Source organism: Microcaecilia unicolor, chromosome 1 (assembly GCF_901765095.1).
Source record: "Microcaecilia unicolor chromosome 1, aMicUni1.1, whole genome shotgun sequence".
In the NCBI taxonomy this organism is placed as follows: Eukaryota; Metazoa; Chordata; class Amphibia; order Gymnophiona; family Siphonopidae; genus Microcaecilia; species Microcaecilia unicolor.
Genome location: NC_044031.1, coordinates 593600211 through 593626666, shown reverse-complemented (window position 1 = coordinate 593626666; position 26456 = coordinate 593600211). Strand labels below are relative to the sequence as shown.

At 43.9% G+C, this 26456-nt stretch overlaps 1 protein-coding gene across 2 annotated transcripts in view; it reads left to right on the top strand.

Annotated features, from left to right (window-relative positions):
* NDRG1 (N-myc downstream regulated 1) overlaps nucleotides 1–26456 on the top strand; it is a 154997-nt gene that overhangs the window by 26478 nt on the left and 102063 nt on the right. Inside the window, exon 2 of one of the 2 annotated variants that reach the window (XM_030219410.1) lies at nucleotides 4227–4558. The exons of the other annotated variant lie outside the window; for it this stretch is intronic. The gene's annotated coding sequence lies outside the window, so the exon portion shown is untranslated. The remainder of the gene's footprint in view (nucleotides 1–4226; nucleotides 4559–26456) is intronic. 2 annotated transcript variants of the gene reach the window in all.

Below are 26456 nucleotides of genomic sequence, written 5' to 3'. Positions count from 1 at the left end.
GTACAGTTAAACAAGATATGAGGACCTGGTCCTAAGTTCCAGTGTGTAGCTACCTAGCCCAGGTGCAGAATGGGTGTATAGTCAAGTCACCGTATGTATTAAGGCTTGAGGGAAGAGCCAGGCCTTTACCTGCTTCATGAAATACAGGTAGTCTCGAGTTAAACACAACCTCTCTGGGAGTAAATTCTAGAGTGTGGGGGCTGCTACTGAGAAGGCTTGCTGCTGGATATCGCATCATATAATCTTTTTGATAAGAGTAGAGAGGATGGTGCTCCATGAGAGGACTTTAGAGGTCTCAAGTGTGTAAAAGAGTTAACTTATTCTTTAAGTACTTGGCCCATTTTGTCTGTGGATCTTGAAAATCTAACAGTGTTAAAATTAGCCATGTAACTTTTGCAGGAAGCATGTGATAGTACTATCAGTCATTCTACACGGCATTCCAAATTGGAGCCAATGCAGACTGCCAGCAGTTTACACAGCTGTGAGTAGATTTGGTTTAATGGGTATGAGTAGTTTCACATCGGCATATAGAATGTGTCCATTGAATTGAGATAGATATTAAATAAAATGGGAGATGATGTGGATCCCTGTGGGACCCCACAGTTCAGTGCCCAAGGCAATTGTGCTTTGCTGAACAGAACTGATGGTCTGACAAATAGTTCAAATCCTGTGTAAATGTTTCTGTGAGCCTTGCAAGTATGTTATGATCCCATATTGAAGGCTGCTTAGAAATCAGCAACACTAGTATCAAGGCAGTCCTCCTGTCATGGTTTCTGAGCAGGACATCAAAATCACTTGGCTACAATGCCCTACACAGCTGGGCAAGCTTTGAAGGAAGAGGTGAATATTTTAAAGCAGACAGTAAGAGCATCCACAGCTTTGTATTCCTAACCACTTACTGCTGCTCTGCATCTGCACTGTTATATTTATATAAATAGAAGAGAGAAAATTAAATTAGAGGGCCAAGTCTCTCTAGCAGTGTTATTGGATCAATTGATTAGGTCTTATGTCAAGAGAACATAACACTTGTATCCCTTGGAAACAAGGAGGGAATGGTACACGGTATTGGCTTTGCTTCCATATTTAAACTGAAATTCAAGATATTCTACAAGTCTCTTGGCTTTCTTGGTGAACCAGCACATGAAGAGAAGGCGACGTGGACCAAGCTGAAAGGAGCTATAACAGGAAATGTCTTGCCAAAACAAATGCTGAAAAAAATTAACATTCAGAGTACAGAAGAACAAAATGTTAAAAGGAACACAAATAACAGGATAAAGCTCGGAGGCAAACAAGAATTGGATGGCAAAGGCAGGAGAAATAGAAATGGGATGGAGACATGGGAATGCTAACCACTCTTTTATTCCATGAAGAAAAAAATCTTGGAGAAGGATAAGTTGTCTGACAAGTGTATATGAAAATGGAGTATTTTAAAATATTTATAAACTATGCTATCTTACAGTTCTGTCAAAAGGGAGAAATTCACAGATTCTCTGGTAACAAATCTCAACTATAATTATACAAACCAGGGTATAATTGATGGAGACAATTCTAGAATTATCTCCATCATATTATACCCTGGTTTGTATAATTATATCTTATAGTTCTAGGCAGTGTACCAAATAACATACATAAAACAAACAAGCATATCACAATGAGGTGGGCATTTTTCAAAAAAATGAAATTTCAAAAGTCCTACTCGTATAACATCTGCAAAAAGCCATCTTGCAACCATAATCAATAGATGCTTCCTGTTCAATTCAATTATGGCTGTAAGATGAATGTCCCTGGCTTTGTTCAGAAGTTGGATGTCCATCTGGCACTTTCAAAAATACGGCAACACATTCTTGCAGAAAAGAGGAATAGCCTAGTGGTTAGTGCAGTGGATGTTAAACCAAGGAACATGTGTTCAAATCCTGCAACTGTAACTTATAAATGTGATCTCTCAATCTCTGAAACTATTGTACCTGAATGTACACCACTTCAATAGCCTTCAGACTTGAGGTGTCTTAGGTATAGTAAATATTTTTTTCTTTCTGGAAGGCTCTATTTGAGTTGAAGTGGGACTTGACCTTCAGTCCACTAAACTAACCACCTTGAACCTGCTTGCTGCTTTGTTCAGAATTGGCCATAATACCTGCAGCTGACCTAGAAGCTGGTTTTCTTGACCAGTTCCTCTTTCAGGGGAGAGGACAGGGGACAGCAACCACTGGGGGATTAAGAAGGGGTCATGACCTTAATCCTTCCAGTAGTCAGCTGCTCAAATAGAGCAACGTTTTGTAACTTGGATGTGACTGAAACTGGTCTGTCTGTTGATCCTTTTTAGATATGGATGTTTCTTCCCATTCAGAAATCCCCTGTTGGGGTCCTTCTGGACCCTCCCTAGTCCTGCCCAAGACACACCTTGCTATTTTGACTAATTGTAGTGTGAAGTGTCCAAATTAAGACTTTCCAAAATCAGGGTTTGGATGTTCTTAGCATATGGACAGTTGTAGGCATTTTTTAAAAACATTAATCTGCTTTGACAATGAGCACCTGATAAAAGCAAAATGGTAAATGCAATAAGCTTGAATAGATGTGCTTTCAACTGTTTTCTAAATGGTAGTATTGAATTAACACTGCAGCTCATATGGTAGTGTTCAAAGTTGTGCTCCCTCAATCTGGACAATGGAGTAAGAAATGTCTAATCTGTCTTTAGAAATGTCTTAACAATTTATCAAAAGATATCAAATTGCAATTTTTTAAAATATTCTAAGGGCAGCTGCCGATGGTGCTTCGTTATTCAGTGCTTTTTAACATTAACATGTTTTCAAGCCAACGCAGCTCTTTCAAAACTGGAGTAATGTGACTTGACTGTGAAAAACAGTAAGCAACCTTGCCATGACATTTGAGTTATCTATTAGAGCATGTACTACTTTTCTGGGACATCTAATGCATTATAGTAGTCAAATTGGTAGTACCAAAGCTTGTAATGTTAAAATTTTATGCATTTAAGATCTTTCTTTTTAACTTCAATTTGAAAAATATCACAAATTATATTGTATCTAAGCTAAGATGGCGACCTGAACGGACACTAAGATGGGAGCTTCGCCGGAGACTGAATTCTAAATAGAACTGCCCCATCAAAACCACGATCTGAATCCCCCGTTGCCTTCAGAGAGGCGGAATACCTCTCCAAGCAAGATCAGTATCTACCTCTTCAATGCTGCGTTCGGCACCTAACTCTTATCGTTCAGTAAATCCAGACTGGCCCAATTTGACGGCCCCTTTCGGACTGACTGTTCACTTGTCTTTTAGATTGTCAGCTCATTGAGCAGGGACTGTCCCTCTGTTAAATTGTACAGCGCTGCATAACCCTAGTAGCGCTTTAGAAATGTTAAGTAGTAGTAGAGTTAACCGACGGAGCCCCGGGAGACTAGGTAACCGCATGGAACTCTTGACAAAACTGATTCGGCGATTCCACGATCTAAGTTCCCGTTGGCATCGGAGAGGCGGAATACCTCCCCAGGCAAGATTGATATCCCGGAAACAGTGATCGGAGCCTGCCAGAGCCCCGGGAGATTGAGAACCGCGCGAAGACTGACCTCCATTGTTGCGGCCCACACCCGGGAAGCCCGAATACGAACCGGAACGGCTCAGCCTATCCCCCTAGCGCCGTGCTGCCCTTGATGCCCGAAGAGCATTTGTACTCTCCGTCCGGAGGCCGAACAGGCTCCGAATCACAACGTGAAGCACCATGTGGTGGACCAAACGCTGCCCACGCCTGACCCAGATAATTCGCCGCAACCCAAAGCGCCAGGGGAAGAACCAATACAATATTGGTGGTAAGAAGCCCTACCAAAGCACAGAACAACGATCACACTCCCATCCGAGAAGCGAACGACGTCGGACCACCCACAGAGAATACCACGAGGGTTAACGAATGCGGCCCACGATCGACCCTACTGATCTGCTAGGCCAAATCACCGTGCACCTCAGCGCCAGGAGAATAGCTGACAGAACCAAGCTGGAAGATTTCAATAATTCCAGCTTGCACTGAAAGTACTTGCGCACTCTACTGCTGCACATCTCTGCCCAGATGGGACTTAGGGCTTTTCAGCAGGTCAACTTGTCTGCTGACCTACACCTACTACATCTTAAGGAATTCACAGCATCACCAGGCTTTATTCACTTGATTGTAAATAAACTAACTTTTCCCACCCTCACGCGCTCTCCCTCTCCCGTTTCAGGTTGAGAGGGCAGCGAGAAGATAGCGCACAGCAGGATCGAGGGCTAATTGGGAATCCATTACCTCCTGGGCCCAACACAGTGCTACAACTCCACGTGGATCAATCTGCCCACGTGGAAGTGCCTTCGTGACCCGTAATTGCTGGATCAATACAGGCCCTGGAGAACTACCCCTTACACAAACTCCACCTAGCAACAGGCACTGCTGATCGAAGAGGGAGCGACCTGAGATCATAGCTCTGACACCGCAAGCCGAGAGCAGGAATCTGCATGCGATCAGGACGAGAGGAGTAATGATTAACTGCTAACAACTGGAGATGCTTTGCAATATGCTGTAAGACTTTTTTTTCCTCTTTTCCTTTCTCTCTTCTAATGTCTACAGGGCACAATCATTGACTTACTGTTCTACTATATCACTGAATCGATACTTAGAGTAATCAAACGGTTCACTAATATAGTCAAATTTAATGAATGTTTAACTCACTCTCTAATAACAATCCGACAGCACACTGCTTGGCTTTGCTGCAGGATTCAATGCATGCTAAGTAACTATGTGAGACACCTTATTAGATCAGTAGTTCTCTATACCGCCTAACAATACTGTACTAATACTGCATTGTGTATACTGTTTACACTGTGCACTGCTTACTGCTTATATTGTACTGCGTATACTGTAATGCCTAGTGTTGCACTGCTCATACTATAATGCTTATGCTGTACTGCTTATTACATACTGCTTACAGCAGCACTCTCTATAGTGATGAACTATAGCAATACAGTAATGACTACTATTATAATGATGTCTGATGTGCTCTCCAACCTCTACCTTCTAAACATCCTCTAGAATATCACTTAGATGCGACATTGCCTACTGCTCGCACAAAAGTTCATTCACTAACACCTTCAAGCACAACCAAACACCACAAACCATAGCCAACATGAACACCAAAAAAATTACTCATGACAATTTACTTCCTCTAATCTACCATGCATGGACCACTCCCAACCCAAAAAACAATCTACTCACAATACATATACCCCACAGGCAACCCATCCACAACCTGCCAGACCAAAAGGATAACAACCAACTAAAAGGAAAAACAAATACATACGGAAACAACCAACAGAAAGGGAAGAAAGGAAATAAGAAAACCAAATACCAGGAAAACGGGCAACTAATAAAAATTAACACATCAACGGCTCGGATCGACCCTTATCCAATCCAACTGGGATATGTAAACGCCAGGTCAGTAGTAAACAAAACAGAGATTATAACAGACTGGATCACCACAGACAAGCTTGACATCCTATTCATCACTGAAACCTGGATCCACAACCTTAAAGATTGCATAATCTTAGATTTATGCCCACCAGGATACAAAATTACCCACTGGACAAGAAACGGGAAAAGAGGAGGTGGAATAGCCATAATATACAAAGCAGAGTTCACTATCACAACCACAGCTGAATCCATTCTACCTCAACTCGAAATTGCCTCGGTAAGAATCAACCACCCAAACTTGCAGGAACCCCTTAATGCAATCCTTCTTTACAGGCCTCCAGGCAACTGGCAAGACTCCCAAACACACCTCATGGACTTCATCTCGAACACGTGTTGCTACTTCAAACCTTATCATAATAGGCAATATTAACCTGCACCTGGAAAATCCTACCTTAACAAGCACCCAAGAATGCAAACAATTCCTACAATTATGGAATCTTCACGTACCAAACGCACAACCAACACACACTAAAGGACACACACTAGACGTTATCACTTATAAATTTGATCCAGACTCAAACCTTATACTAACAGATACAAAATGGACACCCACACCGTGGTCAGACCACTACAAAGCATACTTATCCATCCAATGGCAAATGAAAACCACAATTAAAAAAACAAGAACGAAAAACTTAGACCTGGTAATATTCTGGCAACAGATCTACTATAACAGATGGACAACAAAAGCAGACTCAACCTAATTCCTCCTAGATTGGGACGATAGATGCAGAACAATATTAGACAATATTGCCCCAATTCAAACCAGAACCTCGCATAGAAAGAACTCAATACCATGGTTCAACGAGGAACTGAAAAAAACACAAGTTAGGAAATTTAGAACGTGCGTGGAATAAAAAAGATAATTGCACACTTAACGCTTGGAAACAACTACGAAGAAAATATAAATACACCATAAGACAAACCAAAAGACTATATTACAAAAATGAAATTGGACCTAACTACAAGGATACACACAAACTCTTTCAATTCGTAAATAAACTACTGGACACCACAACAGCAAAGACACACCAGGAGCTGACAACCTCGTGAAGTACTTCAAAAAGAAAATAGTACAATTACGACTTAAGATACCTTTCAGCCCCATCGAATACACTACACTCCTAGACTGTCTAGACCCACACCCTGGAGTATACCCAGCAGATAGTATCTCGAATTCAGTCCAAATCCTATCGGAAGATATGATCTCCCAAACGCTTAAAAGATTCGCCAAATCTCACTGCAAACTAGATATATGCCCAAATAACCTTATGAAACTGGCCCCTCAATTTATAACAGACCTAACGATACGCTACAAAATGGACTCTTCCCAAAGGAGAAAGGAAACGTTCTACTCACCCTTATACCCAAAGATGCAAAGAAAAATGCGAGTGAATTAACCAACTACAGACCAGTAGCATACATTCCCTTAACCAAAATAACAGAAGGGATGGTGACCAAACAACTCACAGACTATCTGAACAAGTTCTCAATATTACACGACTCCCAGTCAGGATTTCGCTCTAATCACAGTACTGAAACAGTACTAGTCACGCTTATGACCAAATTCAAACAAATGATTGCAACCGGCAAGAACATACTACTTCTACAATTCGATATGTCAAGTGCCTTCGATATGGTTGATCATGGAATTCTATTACACATCCTTGAATACTTTGGTATTGGAGGCAACATTCTTAATTGGTTTAAGGAATTCCTAGCCACACGCTCATATCAAGTGACATCAAACTCGATTACATCAGCCACATGGACACCTGAATGTGGAGTCCCACAGGGATCCCCCCCCTTTCACTGACCATATTCAACCTAATGATACCCTTGGCCAAACTATCAAACCAAAACCTCAACCCATACATATACGCTGATGATGTAACGATCTACATCCCATTCAAACAAGACTTAAAAGAAATTTCCAACGACCTCAACCAAAGTCTACATATGCACGCCTGGGCAGATGCATTTCAGTTGAAACTTAATGCAGAAAAAACCTAGTGCCTAATACTTACCTCTCAACACAATATGAACAAATTCACCACCATCAACACACCAAAACTAAATCTACCAATTTTGGATACCTTAAAAATCCTTGGAGTTACTATCGATCGACACCTAACACTTGAAAATCACGCGAAAAACAACCAAAAAGATGTTCCATTCAATGTGGAAATTAAAAAGAATAAGACCATTCTTCCCAAGGACCGTCTTCCGTAATCTGATACAATCATTAGTACTCAGTCATCTAGACTACTGCAACTCTCTACGCTGGCTGCAAAGAGCAAATACTCAAACTCCAAACAGCCCAGAACATGGCAGCCAGACTCGTATTCAGAAAATCAAAATACGAAAGTGCAAAACCCCTACGAGAGAAGCTACACTGGCTTCCACTCGAACGCATCACGTTCAAAGTATGTACCCTAGTTCACAAAATCATCTATGGCGATGCCCCAGCCTACATGTCAGACCTGATAGACCTTCCACCCAGGAATGCTAATAAATCATCTTGGACATTCCTTAATCTCCATTTCCCCAATTGCAAAGGTCTAAAATACAAATTAATGCACGCATCAACCTTTTCCTATATGTGCACGCATTTCTGGAATGCGTTGCCACTCAACCTAAAAGCAATCTATGAACTGACCAACTTCCGAAAACAACTGAAGACCCATCTCTTTGACAAAATATACCACAGAGATCAACACATATGAAGCTCCCCACATATATCCAGAAATGTTGAATAATGCCTTCTGTTATATTACTATCATGTATTCCATTACTATGCAACCCAAAATCCTTCTGTAAACCAAATATCTATTCTCTTCTTACTTCCACTATCCATGATATATTGTAAGCCACATTGAGCCTGCAAAGAGGTGGGAAAATGTGGGATACAAATGCAATTAATAATAATAATTTATTATTATAATTACTAAAGTGAGGTTTAAAGGATTAAAGTTGAGTTGGTGATCCAACTCTTAATCACTTGAAAGCTCATGCTCAAATATAAATTTTTACTGTACCTTTCAAGCGAAAACATCTGCATATATTTGACTGCATTCCTAAACAGGACAGCAGATAGTGGAACCAGAAAGGTGCATGGTTTTTGTGGACAAAGCCATGGGGCCAGACATATCTTATGGCACTGAAGGAGTTCAGAGGTTCTGACCAGTCCTTGGGAGAGAAGGGGATTGGATAAAGGTGGATGTGATCACTTGTCAAAAAGTGACAATAGAAAAATGGAGTGAAACCAGTTGCCAATAAAACTTGCCTCAATAGTGGAGAAAAGCAACTGAGATGCTGCTGAAAATAGACAATTTCTAGAATCAATGGGTTGCAAGAACAGAGGCAAAATAATCTTTTCCAGAAATAAGCCAGTTAAACTGGTTGACCAGAGCTAGATGAAGGGCATTACTTACTGTCTGTATCTACTTGTGTTTCAGCAAAGACTTGTGATGCAGTTCCAGTTCCTCAAATGAGATGGCTGAAGAACCTTAGCAGCCTGAAGTTGGGACCCAAGTTGTGAACTGAATAAGAAACTGATAGGCAGTACATTTTTCATGAAGGAAAAATGATTAGGGGAGTGCAAAATCAGTCCGGGGGCTGGTTCTTAAGTAGGTTCTCCCCCCCCCCCCCCTAAAAAAAAACCCAAAACATTGCAACTTGGATTTCCAAAGGGAGTAGATGTGATGTGCAAAAATATGTGACAAGTGGTCGAAGCCCCTGCATAGAGGAACATAGCAGAAAAGAGGAGGTGATTATTCCTCTGTTCAGGTTGTTGAGGCCTCAGTTTGGCGTACAGTGTTAAGTCTGTGAAAGACTTGAAGCAGCTCAGAGGAAGGCAATTAAAATGGCTTGGAGTCCTTCTACCAGAAGATGTAGGAGAAATTTGAAGATCTTACTCTTGCCTCCTGTCTCTTCCCCCACCTCCTCTACCTCCCTTTTTATTTACCCCTTACCGTGACCGCCTGCTGTGCATTACTGTTAGCAGCAGTGGGTTTTTTCTATCGAAAAAGGTGCCGGTACTCAAATGCCGGGCCACCCTTCAGAGGTGGGGGTGATCACTGGGGGACCCACCCCACAATAGGCAGACCCCCCTGCAGCCAGTCACAGAACCTATGACAAGGCAGAATTGGTGTGTAGAGCCTGAGCTCTATTATTAAAACTTGGGGACCCTGGGTCAATTTTAGCAGATAATGGAAAAGGTACCGGTACTCAGTACCCCACAAGTACACCCTCAAAAAAACAAAAAAAAAGGCCCTGAAGAGCAGTATATCAAGTGTCTGTAAATATTTATAGTCTGGAGAGGAGGGGCAGATGAGAGAATAAAACCAACTCCTCTAAAGGTTTTAATGAGCAAACCTTCCCCAAAGACAAGGAAAACTGTAAAATCAGAACGTGGAATAAAGCCTAGAGGAGGAAAAAACAGTGTGGCATCTTCACAGAAAGGGAGGCAGATTCATAAATGCTCTCCAGTGAAGGCAGGGACAAACAGAGGTCTTCAGAGGATGAAATCAAATTACAGTATTTTGTACTCAGAGCAAAATAGGAATGACTTATGCTTTTAAAGGAATAACCTGCGGCGAGGTCACGTGATGGTTTGAGGGAGGAAGTCGTGTCTTCCATCTCTCCGAGGCTACCCCCTCTCTGAGCGATAAGTGACCATAATAACCTGTTGAAAACAACCCTGCTGAATACCGGAGAGTAGAGGGACGTTATGGACCCATTTGTGACCCGAGAAATGAGGGCGACGCTGAGTAGGCTCGCCAAAAAGAGTGCAGAGAAGCAGCTTGGACCCGAGGAAAAAGATGGCGCCCGGACCGGCAGCCGACCTGATCCCGGAGTTCCACCCGAAACAATTACAGCAGTTGGTGGAGGCAGTTAAGACCGCGCTAGCGCCTCAACTAAATAAAGTATTAGAGCAGCTGGCGGCGGTGGAGTCTTCGCTGGGAGACACAACGCGATGGACGGGGGAGTTGGAGGTCCGGGTCTCCGAGCTGGAGGACTCCGAAACAAGTAAGGACAAGGTGATAAAGGAGCTACAGTGAAAACGCAAGCGCAACACCTGGATGAGATGGAGAACCGTTCTCGGAGATCGAATTTGCGCCTGATTGGTATCCCAGAGACAGTGCCAGATCGTTTGCTTCTGTCGCAGTTGGAGAGTTGGCTAAAGACGGAATTCGCACTTTCGGATAGTTTTGGCTCCCTATGTTTGGAGAGGGCACATAGGCTGGGAAGAAGGGCAGCGGCTGGAAATAGGCCCCGAGCAGTAATAATAAAAGTCCATAATTACCTCCACAAAGAGGAAATTTTGAGGTGCGAGGGCAAAATGGGAAACCTTGGCCTATGATGGCGCGGGAGTCGAGATATTCCAAGACTGCTCAGCTGCATTGCAGGAACGCAGGAGAGCTTTTGGCCCCATTTGCCGCCACCTAGCCAAGAAAAATCAAAGATTCATGCTTTTGTACCCGGCCCAGCTGAAAGTTCTAAAGGAGGGAGGGTGGAAAACCTTCCAGGCTCCGGAAGAAGCTCAAGAACTATTAGGAACTGGAAATCACTCGGATGGGGAAAAGGGCACTTGAAGAGTATGGCCGCCTCCAAATTGAAGGCACAAGTTCAGGAGGAAAAGTTTAACCACCTGGGATAGAGGCGAAGACTGATCATATGGCACAGAACTGATTTAATCAAAGAAGTATGTATGTTTTTGAAGCTACAGTTGAGTTCTATGGGGGTGGAGGGGAAGGAGAGGGAGGAATGTAAGTGAAGGGTGACTGTCACACTTGGGGATCATTTGGGATGAATGCACGAGGGGGGTAAGAGCACAAGAGAAGAATGGAAGGGATTCACATAGAAGGTCATGATATGGAAGGAAGACAGGCTAGACTATGAGAGGGGGAGCCCACAATCACACGGCCTTAATCTACTACAACAGTAGGGCACCTAGGGGAATCCAAAGGAATAGAGGAGAAAGGGGGGATAGGGAGGGAATAAGACTGGGAGGGAGGATGGGGGATAAAAGGGGGAGGCGTAAGGTGAGGGGGGAGGTTATAGGGAAGAGAAAATGTTATAGCCACGGATTCGCAGGCCCTTTATATTTTGATGTAAGTTGCAAAGACACGCGAGCAGAGCAAACTCAGAGTTGGGGGAGGGTGAGGCTGGGCACCCGAACCCCACCTAACATTCTTAAAGCCAAAGCATGGTTTAGGAACAATCGTTATGAAGAATTCTGGTACGAGAATTATATATATATCTCTCTCGACGAGAGAAATTCCAAAGCTGCTTGGCGTTTGCTAGCCTTTTTAAAGGCATAGTGTTATTGCATTAAGGTGTGTCCTATCGAATACTCTACAAGAATTCATACTGCTAGAAAATACACACATGGTGTAACAGACTCCTGACGCAGGCCAGTTGGGCCGAAACACAGCTGTGTCGAGTCATATCACCTCAATAAATCTATTCATTATTTTTTTTATTCATTTTGCTTGTCGTCCATTTTTTTCTTCTTTCTTTTTTTTTAAACTTCAGTTAGATTTCCATTTTTTGAGTTTTCCTTTTTTCACTGTTTTTAATATTTTTCCTTTTTCGTTTTTATTTTGCTCATCTGTGTCATCTTCGCTGTTTTTTGGTTATTATAAAATGTCAGAGGGAACAGAGATCCGCACTGATCCTTAGCTTGGATGCAGAAAAGGCATTTGATAAGGTGGATTGGGGGTATTTGTTTGGGCTGCTAGATTTCATCGGCATTCGGGGATGGTACGGGGCTGCTGTAGAGGCCTTATACAACTCCCCTCGGGCAGCTGTGTTAGTGAATGGAGTGCGGGGAGGTCACTTCCACATTCGACAGGGGACAAGGCAGGGCTGCCCTCTCTCGCCCCTCTTGTTTGTTTTGGCAATGGAGCCTTTGCTCAGAGCTTTGAAGGGAGATGAAGGGGTAAGGGGGTGGGCCTGGAGGGAGGTACGGTCAAGGCCCTCACGTTTGCAGATGATTTGCTGGTGGTGGCCCAGGAACCAGAACACTCAGTACCTAGGACTTTGAAGCTGATTCAGGAATATGGGGCCTTGTCAGGTTATACATTAAACATCCAGAAATCTAAAGCCTTAGAGAGAGTGTCTAGGGACAACATAAAAAGTAGATTACTACTTCCTATAGAGTGGGAAGAAGAGACTATAAAATACTTGGGAGTCACCATACCCCGGGAACTCCCACAAGTGTATGGATGGAATGTGCGAAAGCTATTGAATGACACGAGGATAAGCTTACAACTCTGGCAGGGACTCCCTTTATCACTTATGGGGAGAATAGCTCTGTACAATATGGTGATCGTACCGAAGTGGCTATATGTGTTCCAGACCCTGCCACTGTAGCTGTCTAAGGCTGATGAAAAGAGGCTTAAGTTTTTGCAGACATTTCTATGGGCAAAGAAAAGACCTAGAGTGGCGTTGCCCACGCTTTACCTACCAGTGGAATACGGGGGCTTAGGGCTCCTGAACTTGCGCTATATGACTATAGCAAGTGGGATGAGACACCTAAATGATTGGCTGCGACGTACACAATATTTCACTCCTTCCCACCTTGAACTACAGGAGACAGAACAGAGGCACATTAGCTACTTACTACACAAGAAAAATAAAGCGGAAACCAGCCTGTTAGTCCCAGCACAACTATTACCAGCAGCGCAGGAAACCTGGCGCTGGCTATGCAGGCACCACCGTTTCTCGCCTAGGACCACCCCATTCCTCCCAATATGCGGCAACCCGGATTTTCAACCGGGACAACTGTATGAGGTGTTCAAGTGACGGGAAGGTAAAGGGTTGGAATATGTACTTCAGGCAATAGACGGAAACGGAACAGTCGAATCCTGGGAAAACCTCCGGGACCGATTCAAACTGAACCCAGCGGACTGGTTCCACTATTACCAACTACAACATTACATAATGAGCCTCTCCCAGGAAGCTCTGACGGAGGATGTGCAGGAGGGCTTGGCACTCATTGGGAGCACAACACAAAGTGCCGCTAACATACCATCATAGACACTTAAAGGACATGGCCAAAGAACCAGACTTTGAGAGACTATCCAACCTGTGGAGTACAGAATTGGGGATTAAAATAACTCCCACAATGATCCGGGAACACCTCCTGGGATATCGCAGGAATACAGATCAAGCAATTTATTGGGAATTACAATTTGTGCTGAGAGCATACATACCACCCCGGAGGGCGTTCCATATGGGGGCCTCACCGGACGGAGCATGCCCCAGATGCGCAGCGGAGGGAGCAACTCTGGGACATACGTTTTGGGGCTGCCCGTGCATCAAACAATTTTGGAAAGCCGTGAGTGGACAGATAAGGACTATTTGGATTTCGAACTGGATTTTAGATGCAAAGCTCCTTTTGGGCACCTGCGGTTTTCGGGGCCCCCAATTAGGGGACGCCGAGCATTTGTTCTGTGCACAGTGATGGTGGCCAAGAGAACAATTCTGAGGACATGGCTGTCGGAGGAGGGCCCTACAGTGGCTCAGTGGAGAGGGCAGATGATTCATTTGTTGCGCACTGAGAGAACAAGATTGAGAACTCAATGACCCCCCCATGCTCGGACATTCTGGGCCTGCTGGACCCCATTTTGCCTTACGCTGACAGATCGAGCCAAGGGGCAAATAATGAACATGTGACTATTGCTCAAGAACATTTAGAATATGGGACCTGCGAAATAAGAGACTGTGACAATAACGGGTAGGGGGGAAAGGGGGGGGGAGGGAGGAAGAGGGAGGGCAAGGGATGAAAATGTAAAAAGTTATTGGGGAGATGAGTGGCTGCATGGAAATCACCAATGTGCTTGCTAGTAAAGATATGTTGTTTATATTACAAGACAAAGAGGAAGTTAAGCACTGTTTAGATATGTTGATGTGATCTCTCTAATAAAAAATTATTGAAACATAAAGGAATAACCTGCATAGAGGGGCAGTTGACAACCCTAACTACCTTACTAGGCAGATTCAATAGGCTATGCTGGTCTCTGCTATCATTTATGTAAACAACTAAGCAGTACAGTATAGTCTGCATGTGAAATATCTGTTTGTTTGAGAGCTGGAACTGGGTGAGACTGCTCATAGCGTATTTGAGCTTGTGACAAATGAGTCATTAGCAAGGCATTCTACAGGACAGTGCTATAATGCTTGCAAAAATTAACAGGCACATCTTGGCTTCCTGCTGCTGGCCTTCTGTTTTGCAGAACTTCTGCATTTTCTGGCTGTGATTTCACTGCAGACATCTTCCTTCCCAACTGAACTGTGTGTTTTTTTGTTTTTTTCCCCCTAGCTTGTTACAAAACTTTGCTGGTCTTCTGTTTCATCACCATTCTTCTGTGTAGCCTATCCCAAATTCCTTTATGCTCATTAAAATGGAGTGCTTGGATCAGTAGCCCGAGAACAAGGGAGTTCATTTCTTCCACAGATACTGTTCGATCTAGGAAATCATTTCACCTTACACTACCTCAGGTAGTAATTTTTGTAAGACTTTAAATGCTTGGGGTACCTGAAATGTTGAGGTGTAGCCAAAAAAGTTTTAGAATCCTTTATAGTTAAATTTTTGCAGTTTCGTTTACTGTGGTCTCACCTTCTGTAGTGCAGGTGTAACTGGGGCCCCTTGGGGTTAGTAGCTTTGAAAGTTTGGGACGCCTTGGACCAGTGTTGCCAGGTGGGCGGTTTTACCGCCCAATTGGGCGGTTTTCCGCGACCCGCCGCGGGAAATTTTTGCCCGCGGCGGGTTGCGGTTTTTTGGGCTGGTTTTTGTGCTTCGGGCGGTTTTTTTAGGTGGCTTTTTCGGCCGCGGTGGGCGGGGTTAGTGACGTTTTTGGGCGGGGTTAGTGACGTGGGAGGCGGGGTTAGTGACGTGGGAGGCGGGGTTAGTGACGGGGAAGGCGGGGCCGATGACGGCGGGGGCGGGGTTGATGGCGGGGGCGGGGGTGATGACGCGGGGGCGGGGGTGTCAGGGGCGGGGTTTGAGTTTGGGCGGGTTTTGGGCTGGATTTTGGGCTCCTTTAGGCTGGAAAAATATTTTCCCCTGGCAACCCTGCCTTGGACTGTATTGGGTTGCAGCAAACATGCAAGTGAATGAAGCAGTGGGCCCGAACAGCAATACACTTCCAGCTCAGTATAGCATTCCAATCAAACTTTATCACAGCAGAATTATCTTGTTTACCAGTAACTTTAGTTTTTTTTTTTTTTTGGGGGGGGGGATCTTTTCTGATCAGTCCGTATTGTGCCGACAGCCTATAAACTAAAAGTGAATGAATGGCTTCCTGCTAGGTATGTGTATTAAAAATTCTTATAGGTTTAAATACTGCATGTAACTTGACTATCTCTCTCCAGTCTCCTTGAAACAGACCTGGCCTCATCCCTTAGCCTGAGGTATAACTTTGACCCTATCGGCTAATTCCAGAGCCCTTAGTCCTTTTGAATATTCTTTTGCACCTCTCACTCTATTGCAAGGCGGTCAGATTTCTCCCCCTCCACTCCTAGATTGCACATCTTTTTTTTGCTTAGTCAGCATCTCAGCTGATTGTGGTAGGATGCAATAGCATTCAACTATCTAGTCTGCAGTGACTCTTCATATATTTTGTTGAACCAGAATCAGTGAGCTCAACTGTTGGAAACAGGATACTGGGCTAAATAGGCCATTGGTCTGACCCAGTATGCTATTTTCTTAACTATAATTTCTTTGTTTTACTTTGTGATACAGTTACAAATAGCAGGGCCCAATGCACAAAGCATACCATCATTGCAAAGTTTTTGCTCTGTTGTAGCCAGTGTAAAGCAAACATTTATGGGCTGATCAGGAGCAAAACACAGGTGCTAGAGGCCAGTAAGCTCTGTACTGGTGCCAGTGTTTGCTCCCACCTGATCAGAGCCAGTTAGTGTGTGTAATAATGTGCTTGCTGGCTTTGCTAATTGCATGCAAACATCTCCCCCCCCTCCCCTGTGGCTTCTCTGTAGTTGTTGGAGGAGGGAGGGACTAGTATTTCCCCTCTCCTGTTCAGGTGCCTTCTCAGAATGGTGGCATCCCCATGCACTGGACAGGGCTTAACTTCCATATAAGGGTTATGCCACGCCTAGCACATCCCAGGATGCATAGGGAAGGTCAGGAAGTTGCCTGAAGAGGAGGGAGGGAGTGCTAGTCCCTTCCTCCTCCAACTACTACAGAGAGGTATGCTGCCAAGGGGGAAGGGAGGGTGGGCTAACTAGGTGAATGTCCCACTGGACCACCAGGGTGACTTTTGTTTAATTTGTGTGTGTGGGAGGGAAGCTAGTGGTCCCACTGGACCCCAAGGGCAATTTTTGTGGTTTTTTTTTTTTTTGGGGGGGGGGGGGGGGCAGACCTGTCAAGCAACTTCTGTGGGAGGATTGAGCCTTGGCCGCATGCCCAGGCACAGTCGTCCTGTAGAAGTACGCCTATGATCAGAGCTAAAGCGTACATAGATTTGCATGCTATTAACTTTGATCATAAGGGTATAGCCCCCTGCTGTTTGGAACAGTGCAGGGCTTCTCCTCATTGTAGGAGTTAAATACCATATAAGTTTTTAACCTTATATGGTATTTAGCACCTCTGTGCTATCATTTTGAGGGCTGCACTAGGAGCAGTTGCTGCTGCTTACAGTGTATTTAAGGTACTTGGTCGTAACCACTCCCCCACCACACCAGGGAGTGATTTAGATGTGGAGGGGGAGGGGATCAGGAGGCAGTCCACTGGCCCACCAGTGTGATTTCTGGGACAGGAGGGGGGTCACCAGGGAGTTTAAGGTTTGAGGTGTGTGTGGGGAGGGTGCAAGAGGGGGTTCCTCAACCCCCCCCCCACAACACTCCTGCCCCCCCCCCCCACATCCGCACAACTCAAACCTCCCCCCCCCCCCCCCCCCCCCCCCCCCCCCCCGAACTCTGAGCACTCCCTGGTGGGCAAGCTGCCAGATGTGTTTGATAGCTTCAACTCACAAATAGAAATCGGTGCACAAAGGGGGATGGCAACTCATTTGCATGTGATCCCCTTTGTGTATTTTCCGGCGGCACCTGTATTTAAGGGGTTCCATTGTGCATCAGCCCCAAGGTGGTTGAGCTCACTGTTTTTGCACTTCAGTAGAATACACAGTATATATTACCACATGTGAACCCTCTCACCACTCTTAGAACATGGTGAACTTTTGCCTGGATTGAACTAATCAAGAACCCTTTTGGCTATTTCATGTAACTCTTGGCTATACAGAAAAGCTTTGACTTAACTCCTGCACAGTCTTTCTGAAGAACCACAAGGAATCCATGCTAAATATACATAGCTATCCCAATGAAGTATATAAAGCTGGGTTCTCTTCTTCAGTCAGAACATCTCATCCCAAATCACCTGATGCTGCAGCCCTAACTGACATTCCTCTTTAGAATGGAAGAGTATATGAAAATCAAACACCAGGAGAATGAGTTGGCCAATCCTCCGCAGGAAAGGGATCTAGATGTCATTGATACGTTGAAACCCTGAACCCCTCTGCTCAGTGTGTAGCGGCAGCTAAGAAAGCAAATAGAATGTTAGATATTAGGAAAAGAATGGAAAAGAAAAATGAAGTTTATAATGTCTTTGTATCACTCCATGGTGTGACTGCACCTCAAATATTGTGTGCAATTCTGGTCACCGCATCTCTAATATAGTGAAATTAGAAAAGGTAGAGAGGAAAGGCTAAAGCAGCTAGAGCTCTTCAGCTTAGAAAAAGGACAGCTGTGGGGGGAGGTATGATGGTCTATAAAATGAGTGGAGTGGAACGGGTCGATGTGAATCGCTAGTTTACTCTTTACAAAAATACTAGGGAGCATGTAATGAAGCTACAAAGTAGTAAATTTTAAAATGAGTCGTAATTTCTTTCTTCACTCAATGTGTAAAATTCTTTGCCAGAGAATATAGGAAAAGCAGTTAGCTTAGCAGGGTTTAAAAAAGTTTGAATAGCTTCCTAAAAAAAATAGGATAAAAAGTTTGTAAGCCATAAGATGGACTTGGCAGAATCTACTGAGTGCCCAAACAGCAACCCAAAATCGAATTATTTATCGCAAAGTGCCGGTACTCATTATGGGCAGGGTTACCGCATATGACTCCACCCCTGTGATAGTCACACCCCCTACACCAGCCATGGCGCATATAAACAGACATCACTGAAAATATTATACTAGTGTAGGAGGAAAAAAATAACATGATTTTTTTTTATTATAAATCATTTCTGTAAGCTGTTACAGCTCCAGTATACCCAGTGCAAAATAAGACAGCAGATGTAAATTCTCAAATTGGACATATTCTAAACACTAAAATGAAAATAAAATGATTTTTTCCTACCTTTGTTGTCTGGTGATTTTGTTTTTCTATCCATATTGGTTCAATCTCTGATTCTGCTGCTATCTGTTCTCTTAACTCCATTTCCAGGTCTTCCTTTCCATTTATTTCTTTACTTTCCTCCTTTCTTCTTCATTTCTTGCCCTCCATCCATGTCCAACTGCCCTCCCACCCAGCAGCAGCAGGAGGCGTCCCTCCCTCCCTCCCTCCCAGCACCAGGAACCCCCCTCCTCCTGTGAAATTTTAAAAGCCTACCGTTCCTCGGGGTTAAAGCAGCGTGCAGCGCTGGCAGCGAAGCGTGTGTTCTTCGCTCGGCGCGCCTTCGGCTTCCCTTCGGTTTCTCAAGCTCTAGTCCTGCCTCTGAGGGGGCGGGACCAGAGCTTGAGAAACCGAAGGGAAGGCCAAAGGCGCACCGAGCGAAGAACACGTGCTTCTTCACTGCCGGTGCTGCACGCTGCTTTAACCCTGAGGAACGGTAGGCTTTTAAAATTTCACAGGAGGAGGGGGGTTCCTGGAGCTGGGAGGGAGGACGGGTGGGCGGCCTGATACTTGTTGGGTTGGAGGGAGGGCGGGAGGCGGCGCACTATTCAGAGGGAGGGAGCGTGGGCGGACCAGCGACAGGCGTGCATGCCAAGGGAGAGGGCTCTGCGTGCCTTCTCTGGCACGAGTGCCATAGGTTCGCCACCACCTTTATAGGGTAATCATCCCATTCACCTTATTTTGGTCACCCTTCTCTGTACCTTTTTTTTCCCCTAATTGTTACTAAAATATTTTTCATATGCAGTGATGAGAATTTCACACACCATAGAGCAGTACAAAGGCATTTACTACTTTTGTTCTACATTCCTTCTTGTAAGCTCTATCGAGCAGGGACTGTCTCTTCATATTCAAGTGTATAGTGCTAAGTACAGCTAGTAGCGCTATAGAAATGATTAGTAGTAGTAACATGCTATTTGGGTTTTTTTTTTTTTTAGCTGCTACTGCAAACAGAGCAGAGGGTTTCAATGTATCTAGAAGGACACCTAGATCTGTGTTGAGCACCTGGCTTTGTGGTCACAATGGATGTAGAATCACTATATAACTAATTCCACAATCGATCAAATTCATCCTAATCCACAACTACTACTGTACAAATCAGGCACTGTTTTGGTCACCTGGAGGGCACTGTAACATTCTAATCTTTTTCATGGCATAACAGGAAGGGACACTTTGAATACATACTGGTATGCTGAAGAAATTACATTGTTTTTTAGACTGAGGGAGATTGAGCCTCCATCAATCAGTGGAGGAGTAGCCTAAGGGTTAGTGCAGTGACCTGGGTACAAAATGTATAAATTGCTTGGTTTCTAACCAGAGGCAGTATATCAAATTCCATCCCCTTCCCCCTACCAACTTTTTTTTGTTTTTAAGACATCAGTTTCTCAACACTGGCCTTTAGGGATTATTATTATTACATTTGTGCCCCGCGCTTTCCCGCTCAAAGCAGGTTCAGTGCGGCTTACATAGTATGGGCTGTTTGCAATGATGCAAATGTCAATGATGTATCCCATATCATTAAAATGAGAGAAAGCAGAAAAGACTTGGTTCACCAGTGTGCACTATTTGCAAGAAACACTTTTGTTCTTGACCATGAAAATGAAGTCTAAACTAAACAACTAACCAACGGCTGCACATACAGGAAACAAAATTACAAATTTTTGAGCTGCAAACAAACTATATTGTGCAAATGGCTATATACAAACTATCTATAAATGGAAACTGGCAGATGGCAGCTACCTCCAAAATTCTAGTTTCAACCCTTCACATACAAAGTCAGTTACACACAGTTAAACTACAGGATAGCCAACATGTACTCCGAGCCAAGAAATACACATCAAAATTGTGACTGAATACTTCAAACAAAGGCTATGAATAATCTCCAGGGCAATTACCTCTTCAATACCCAGGGAAAACTTACTGCAATACAAAGAACCTCATTCTTCTGTTATACAGACCAGGGCTGGACCCACAGGATCCTTGGTCAGTACTCCAGGAGGATGAATTACTGAAACTCCCAGTTCTGCCTCTTCTGGCAACTACTAAATCTGAAGCAGCAGTTAAGGTCCCAACAAAAGCCCAAAGGGAATGGCACATGACCCTGCCCAATTTGTGCTAAACATATTGCAGGACCCACAGTCCCCTATATGGGATATATTCAATGCAGAAATATGAAGGGATGCTGTAGTGGGGAGAGGGGCCACATTCTAAAGACGAGTCAACTTGCACAGGTACCACTAAGGTAACAAATGTCAGGACCAAAGCATTGCATTAATGAACAAGTTCAGAATATTAAGGAATCTACTATAATAAAACTCACCCTCAACGTTCTGAAGTCACTCTGTCACTCCCTGAAGGGTTCATGGATTCATGGTGGTGAAGCCACAACACTGACCATGTCTCTCTGCCCCGCCCTCACATGACGGACCAATCAGAAAAAACACCCTCAACATTCTGAAACACAAAGGACCATCACAACACCGTTCCCAGGCAACACTAGGCAATGTAAGACGGACCAATCAGAGGAAAGTACGTGACAATAAGGGAGGAGCATTCCCCAGCAGAATGGCTCATTATCTGAGCAGCACGGAGAGCACAGAACCACCACTGGAAGAGAGAAGAATATTCTTGCTGTGGGTATGTGCAAAAATAGACTTGGGGGGGGGGGGGGGGGGGAAGAAAATTTTAAATGCCTAATGCCTGTACTGAAGAGTGCTAGAGGGCCTATAGCACAGACTATATTTGGGATCGCTTGACATGGAGTCAGAGGAGCTGGAAAACAACGTGCCCGTCACCATCTGGGACGTGGGCAAACAGGACAAGCTGCGACCCAGCTGGAAGGATTACCCGCGACCCAGCCAGCAGCAAACAGCGACCAAGGACAGCACAGCACATCCCCCAACCCCCAAGCAAAAAAACAAAACAAAAAGACACACATCAACAACCTGCACACACACACACACACACAAATAACTCTGTGACACATACACACGCACACAAAAAAAGCCACATGCTAGCGCCTGTTTCATTGGTTTCGGAAACGGGCCTTTTTTACTAGTTTTTAATAATCCCAGAAACACAAGGCTCAGATTTGTACAACAAAATTAATACTATCAGAACAGGAAGCCAAAAATTGTTTTTCCTCTCTCATTATAAACTGTGTATACTGCTTTAACTTATTGGCCATCCATCTCTTCCTGTTTCTCTGTATCCTACATTTTTTTTTCTTCCCCTGTGAGACTCTTTAGAAAGCTTCAGTGTTTCTAGTCCAATAAAAGGTGTGTGTGTATAATTTTTTTTTTTTTTTTTCTATTTAAATATACTCTGTTTAATCATGAGAACTCACAGGCATGGAGATGGTAGATCACAAAGATGCACATGTCGGCTTCCTGCATGTTTCAGGAATGCACTATTGGGCTCATTTTCAAAAGAGAAGGACATCCATCTTTCGACACAAATTGGAACATGGATGCCCTTCTCACAAACGTCGAAATCGGTATAATCAAAGCCCGATTTTGGATGTCTCCAACTGCAGTCTGTCGCAAGGAAATCCAAATTTCAAGGGGGTGTGTTGGAGGTGTAGCAACACCTCCATCGAAAAAAGCAAGGACGTCCCTGACGAACACTTGGATGTTTTCACCTGGATGTGGTTTTTTTTTTTTTTTAACGAATGAGGCACAAAGGTGCCTGAAATGACCAGGTGACAACCCGGATGTGGTTATTGTTGGGGTCAACCTACATATTACATAAAGGGACAGGCTGCATGGTGTTCTACCTGCTTCGTTCTCTCGCCCTCATCCAGGCTGCAGGCATTATGTGTTATCCTGGGATCCTTCTGAGCATGCCACTCCATGGTTTTTTTCTTGCTGTTTTGCCACCAGTTTTCATGGGGAGCTTTCTCAAATGGGCCTTATCGCCTGCCTCCTATGAGTTGGATTCATGCATTCACCACTTTTACATCTTGCCTAAGGTCATAAGGAGCTGCAGTGGGAATTGAACCCAGGTTGCCAGTATTAAAGCCTGCTACACTAACCATTAGGCCACTCCTCCACAAACAGGCAGAAAACTAGCAATGAGCCTAACCTTGTAACATAGTAGATGACGGCAGAAAAATTCCTGCACGGTCCATCCAGTCTGCCCAACAAGATACTCATATGTGCTACTTTTTGTGTATACCTTACCTTGATTTGTATCTGTTTTTTTCAGGGCACAGACTGTAGAAGTCTGCCCCGCCTCCCCCCACTGGCTCTGCCACCCAATCTCAGCTAAGCTCCTGAGGATCCATTTCTTCTGAACAGGATTCCTTTGTTTATCCCACGCATGTTTGAATTCTGTTACCGTTTTCATCTCCACCACCTCCCGCGGGAGGGCATTCCAAGCATCCACCACTCTCTCCGTGAAAAAAACTTCCTGACATTTTTCTTGTCTGCCCCCCTTCACTCTCATTTCGTGTCCTCTAGTTCTACCACCTTCCCATCTACGGAAAAGGTTTGTTTGCGGATTAATACCTTTCAAATATTTGAACGTCTGTATCATATCACCCCTGTTTCTCCTTTCCTCCAGGGTATACATGTTCAGGTCCGCAAGTCTTTCCTCATACGTCTTGTAACACAATTCTCATACCATTCTCGTAGCTTTTCTTTGCACCGCTTCAATTCTTTTTACATCCTTGTATGCAATGCAGAGAGGGGGATCTAAGAAGACACCTATTGCAGGGAAGACTGTGGAAGACAGAGCTAGACTGAATCTTGAGATTGTTGATTTACTCATCCACAGATTAAAAAATCATAACTGTGCCTTTCTAAAGCATATTTCTCTTCTTCTAGGGCATACAGAGCGGGCTGTATTTTGTACCCCTGGACATTTAAAGGGTGGATTAGGATTCATTGGGGTAGTAGAAGTCAGCTATTGTTGGGGTTGGAAGGGTAGAGGGTTGCTTTTTTTTTTTTTTTTTTTCTATTTGAGTTATAAAAGTTGCATAACATATTCCTTTTTATACTTTTAATAAAGAGATGATTAAGTGTTGAGACTTCTGCAGATGAGGACAGAGCCCGCGGGGATGGAGTGAGAACATGCAGGGATAGGGTGAAGATGAAGATGGAACCCGTGGGGACAAACTTTGTCCCCATGTCATTCTCTAGCATACAGCAAGGCCATTAAGTATTCTGTGACAATGCACGGAAGGAAGTGGTGGCCTTCAATGCACAGTGAGTTTTTCCCCAGGTCTGGGGCAGTGTAGAAGGGTTGACTGAGAGAGAATGACACGGGGACAAAGTTAGGCCCACCCCCACAACAGTACAAAATCTAATTTGTACAAAAAGCGAGTGATTTTTTTTTTTTTTTTTTTTTTAGGCCTTTAAAAATGATTGAACTAATGCAGTGGAGGTGGAGCTTTGAGTTTGCAGGGATGTGATGGGCATTGGGACATGTTTTCTAGGCCAAGAGACCTTTTATGGCTATACCTCTTTGTACAGCTAAAACAATATACAACTTTAAATCACAGAAGAGAGGTAAGGGCTGCATCTGCAGCTGTCCTGTGTAGGAATACTAGCCTCACAAATTTAACATGCAAGCAATGCTTTTGCAGTACTTATGCACAGAAGAGCGGCAGGTATGTGCTGGCACAATCTCACTATTTACAGATATGCACAAGAAGCTGTGCTTATCAGTGAACCTTTATATTCATGTGTCTAGTGGGCATACCTTGTTGTCTCTGCATGCATAATATTTGTATAATTAGCTTTCTGTATTAGAAGCTACCCACTTGGCCATCTGTGCATAACTTTACCATGTGACTTTCTGTGTAACCCCCCCCCCCCCCCCCCCCAAATAGCTACTTTCAAGAAAAATCTAGTTAGTTCATCTTTCCACACAGTATGTGCTATAAGTGAAACACCTGTGTTAAATGCAGCTGTGCTAGTTCATTGAGCCACCAGTGAAGCAGGGGTGTTTCTGAGGAAGATGTACTTCCTGTGCTTCTGTTAGCCGAGCTCTTTACTCAGATCACCTTTTGTACTCTACTCACAGGCAGATAACCTTTTTAGTGTTCAGGTTGTGGTTTGTTGTCTGCTTGTACCAGCTGTTAACCCTAATCCTACACAGCGGCACATATCTTAAACTGAGGAAGGTTAAACATAGATGGTAGCCTTTCTAAAGCTTGTAATTGGACCTTTTGGAGATGAGGAACACATGCAAAGCGTGTCGCCTGAATTACCTTATGACCATGCTTTCCTGTGTGTCTCATTCTCTTCCTGAAACCCAGATCTAGTCACATGGCAGGGAGCCATTGTTTCAGTCCCAATCCCTGGAAGGCTTAATTTGTAGCTCTGGCTTTCTGCTACCTGCATCTGCTGCCACTGATAAGCAGTTTTAGGAAGGGGTGGGGGTAGGAAGAGGGTAAATAGTTGCTCAACAGGACATCTAGGGCCTGTTACTTGTTGCAGGGTTTTATGAGGCCTAGTGTATGGCTTCTAGTTGAGTACTGTCTATTACTGCTACTTATTTCTAAAGCGCTACTAGACTACGCAGCGCTGTACACTTGAACATGAAGAGACAGTCCCTGCTCAACAGAGCTTACAATCTAATTAGGACAGACAAACAAGATAAGGGAATATTAAAGTGAGGATGATAAAATAAGGGTTCTGAACAAAGTGAATAAGGGTTAGGAGTTAAAAGCAGCATCAAAACGGTGGGCTTTTAGTTTAGAGTTGAAGACAGCCACAGATGGAGCTTGACGTATATAGCCCACTCAATCATTTCGCAATGTTGTGCATCAGAGGTCTCTCTGCTTTCCACATGGAAATAGCTTGTGCCACTTTTTTGAAGTGACAAGTTTGACCTGTCTTGACACCAACACTTAAAAAGTTTATATAGTTGCTTATTTGAAAAAGCACATTCTTGCTTCCTCCCCCCTCCACACCACCACCATAACAGAACAAAATTATCTTCTTCCAGGCACCTGCTTTGTACACTAAACACTTTATGCAATTGTTTGCTCACTGCTGCTTTTTGTCCTTCACAGAGAGTAGTAATGCACACAGAATAGGATGTGATCCTGTGAAACATTGTCAAATCTAAGAGTAGAAAAAAAATGCTAGAAGAAAACAAAAGACCCAAAATAGAAATGAGGTAATAGCCTGTACCATTCCAGTGTTTATAAAATGCTGAACTTGTCTTCCACCCAGTGGTTAATGTTTCCGAGCACATGCACTTGCAGTAAAGCGGACAGGGCAAGGGGAAACAGTAGGCTGGAACTTGTGCTCAGATTTCTTACTGGTTGGGCCACTTGGCTTACTTATAAGGCTTGCCTCTCATGAAAGCAGTGATTAAGAAAAGTACACTGGTACTGTAGCTCTTGAGTGAGAAAGAGGGCTCGGATTGCGAGAGCTTTCAAGTGAGTGACAACTCAACGTGTGAGACTTGGCATCACTGTAGTCTGACTGTATTTCAGCTTTTTTTTTCCTCCTTGCTGGCATTTGATTTAAGTAAAGGCTTAGCATAAGTACTTTGGAAGCACGCTAGAGTGTAAAGGTCTGGTGTAGC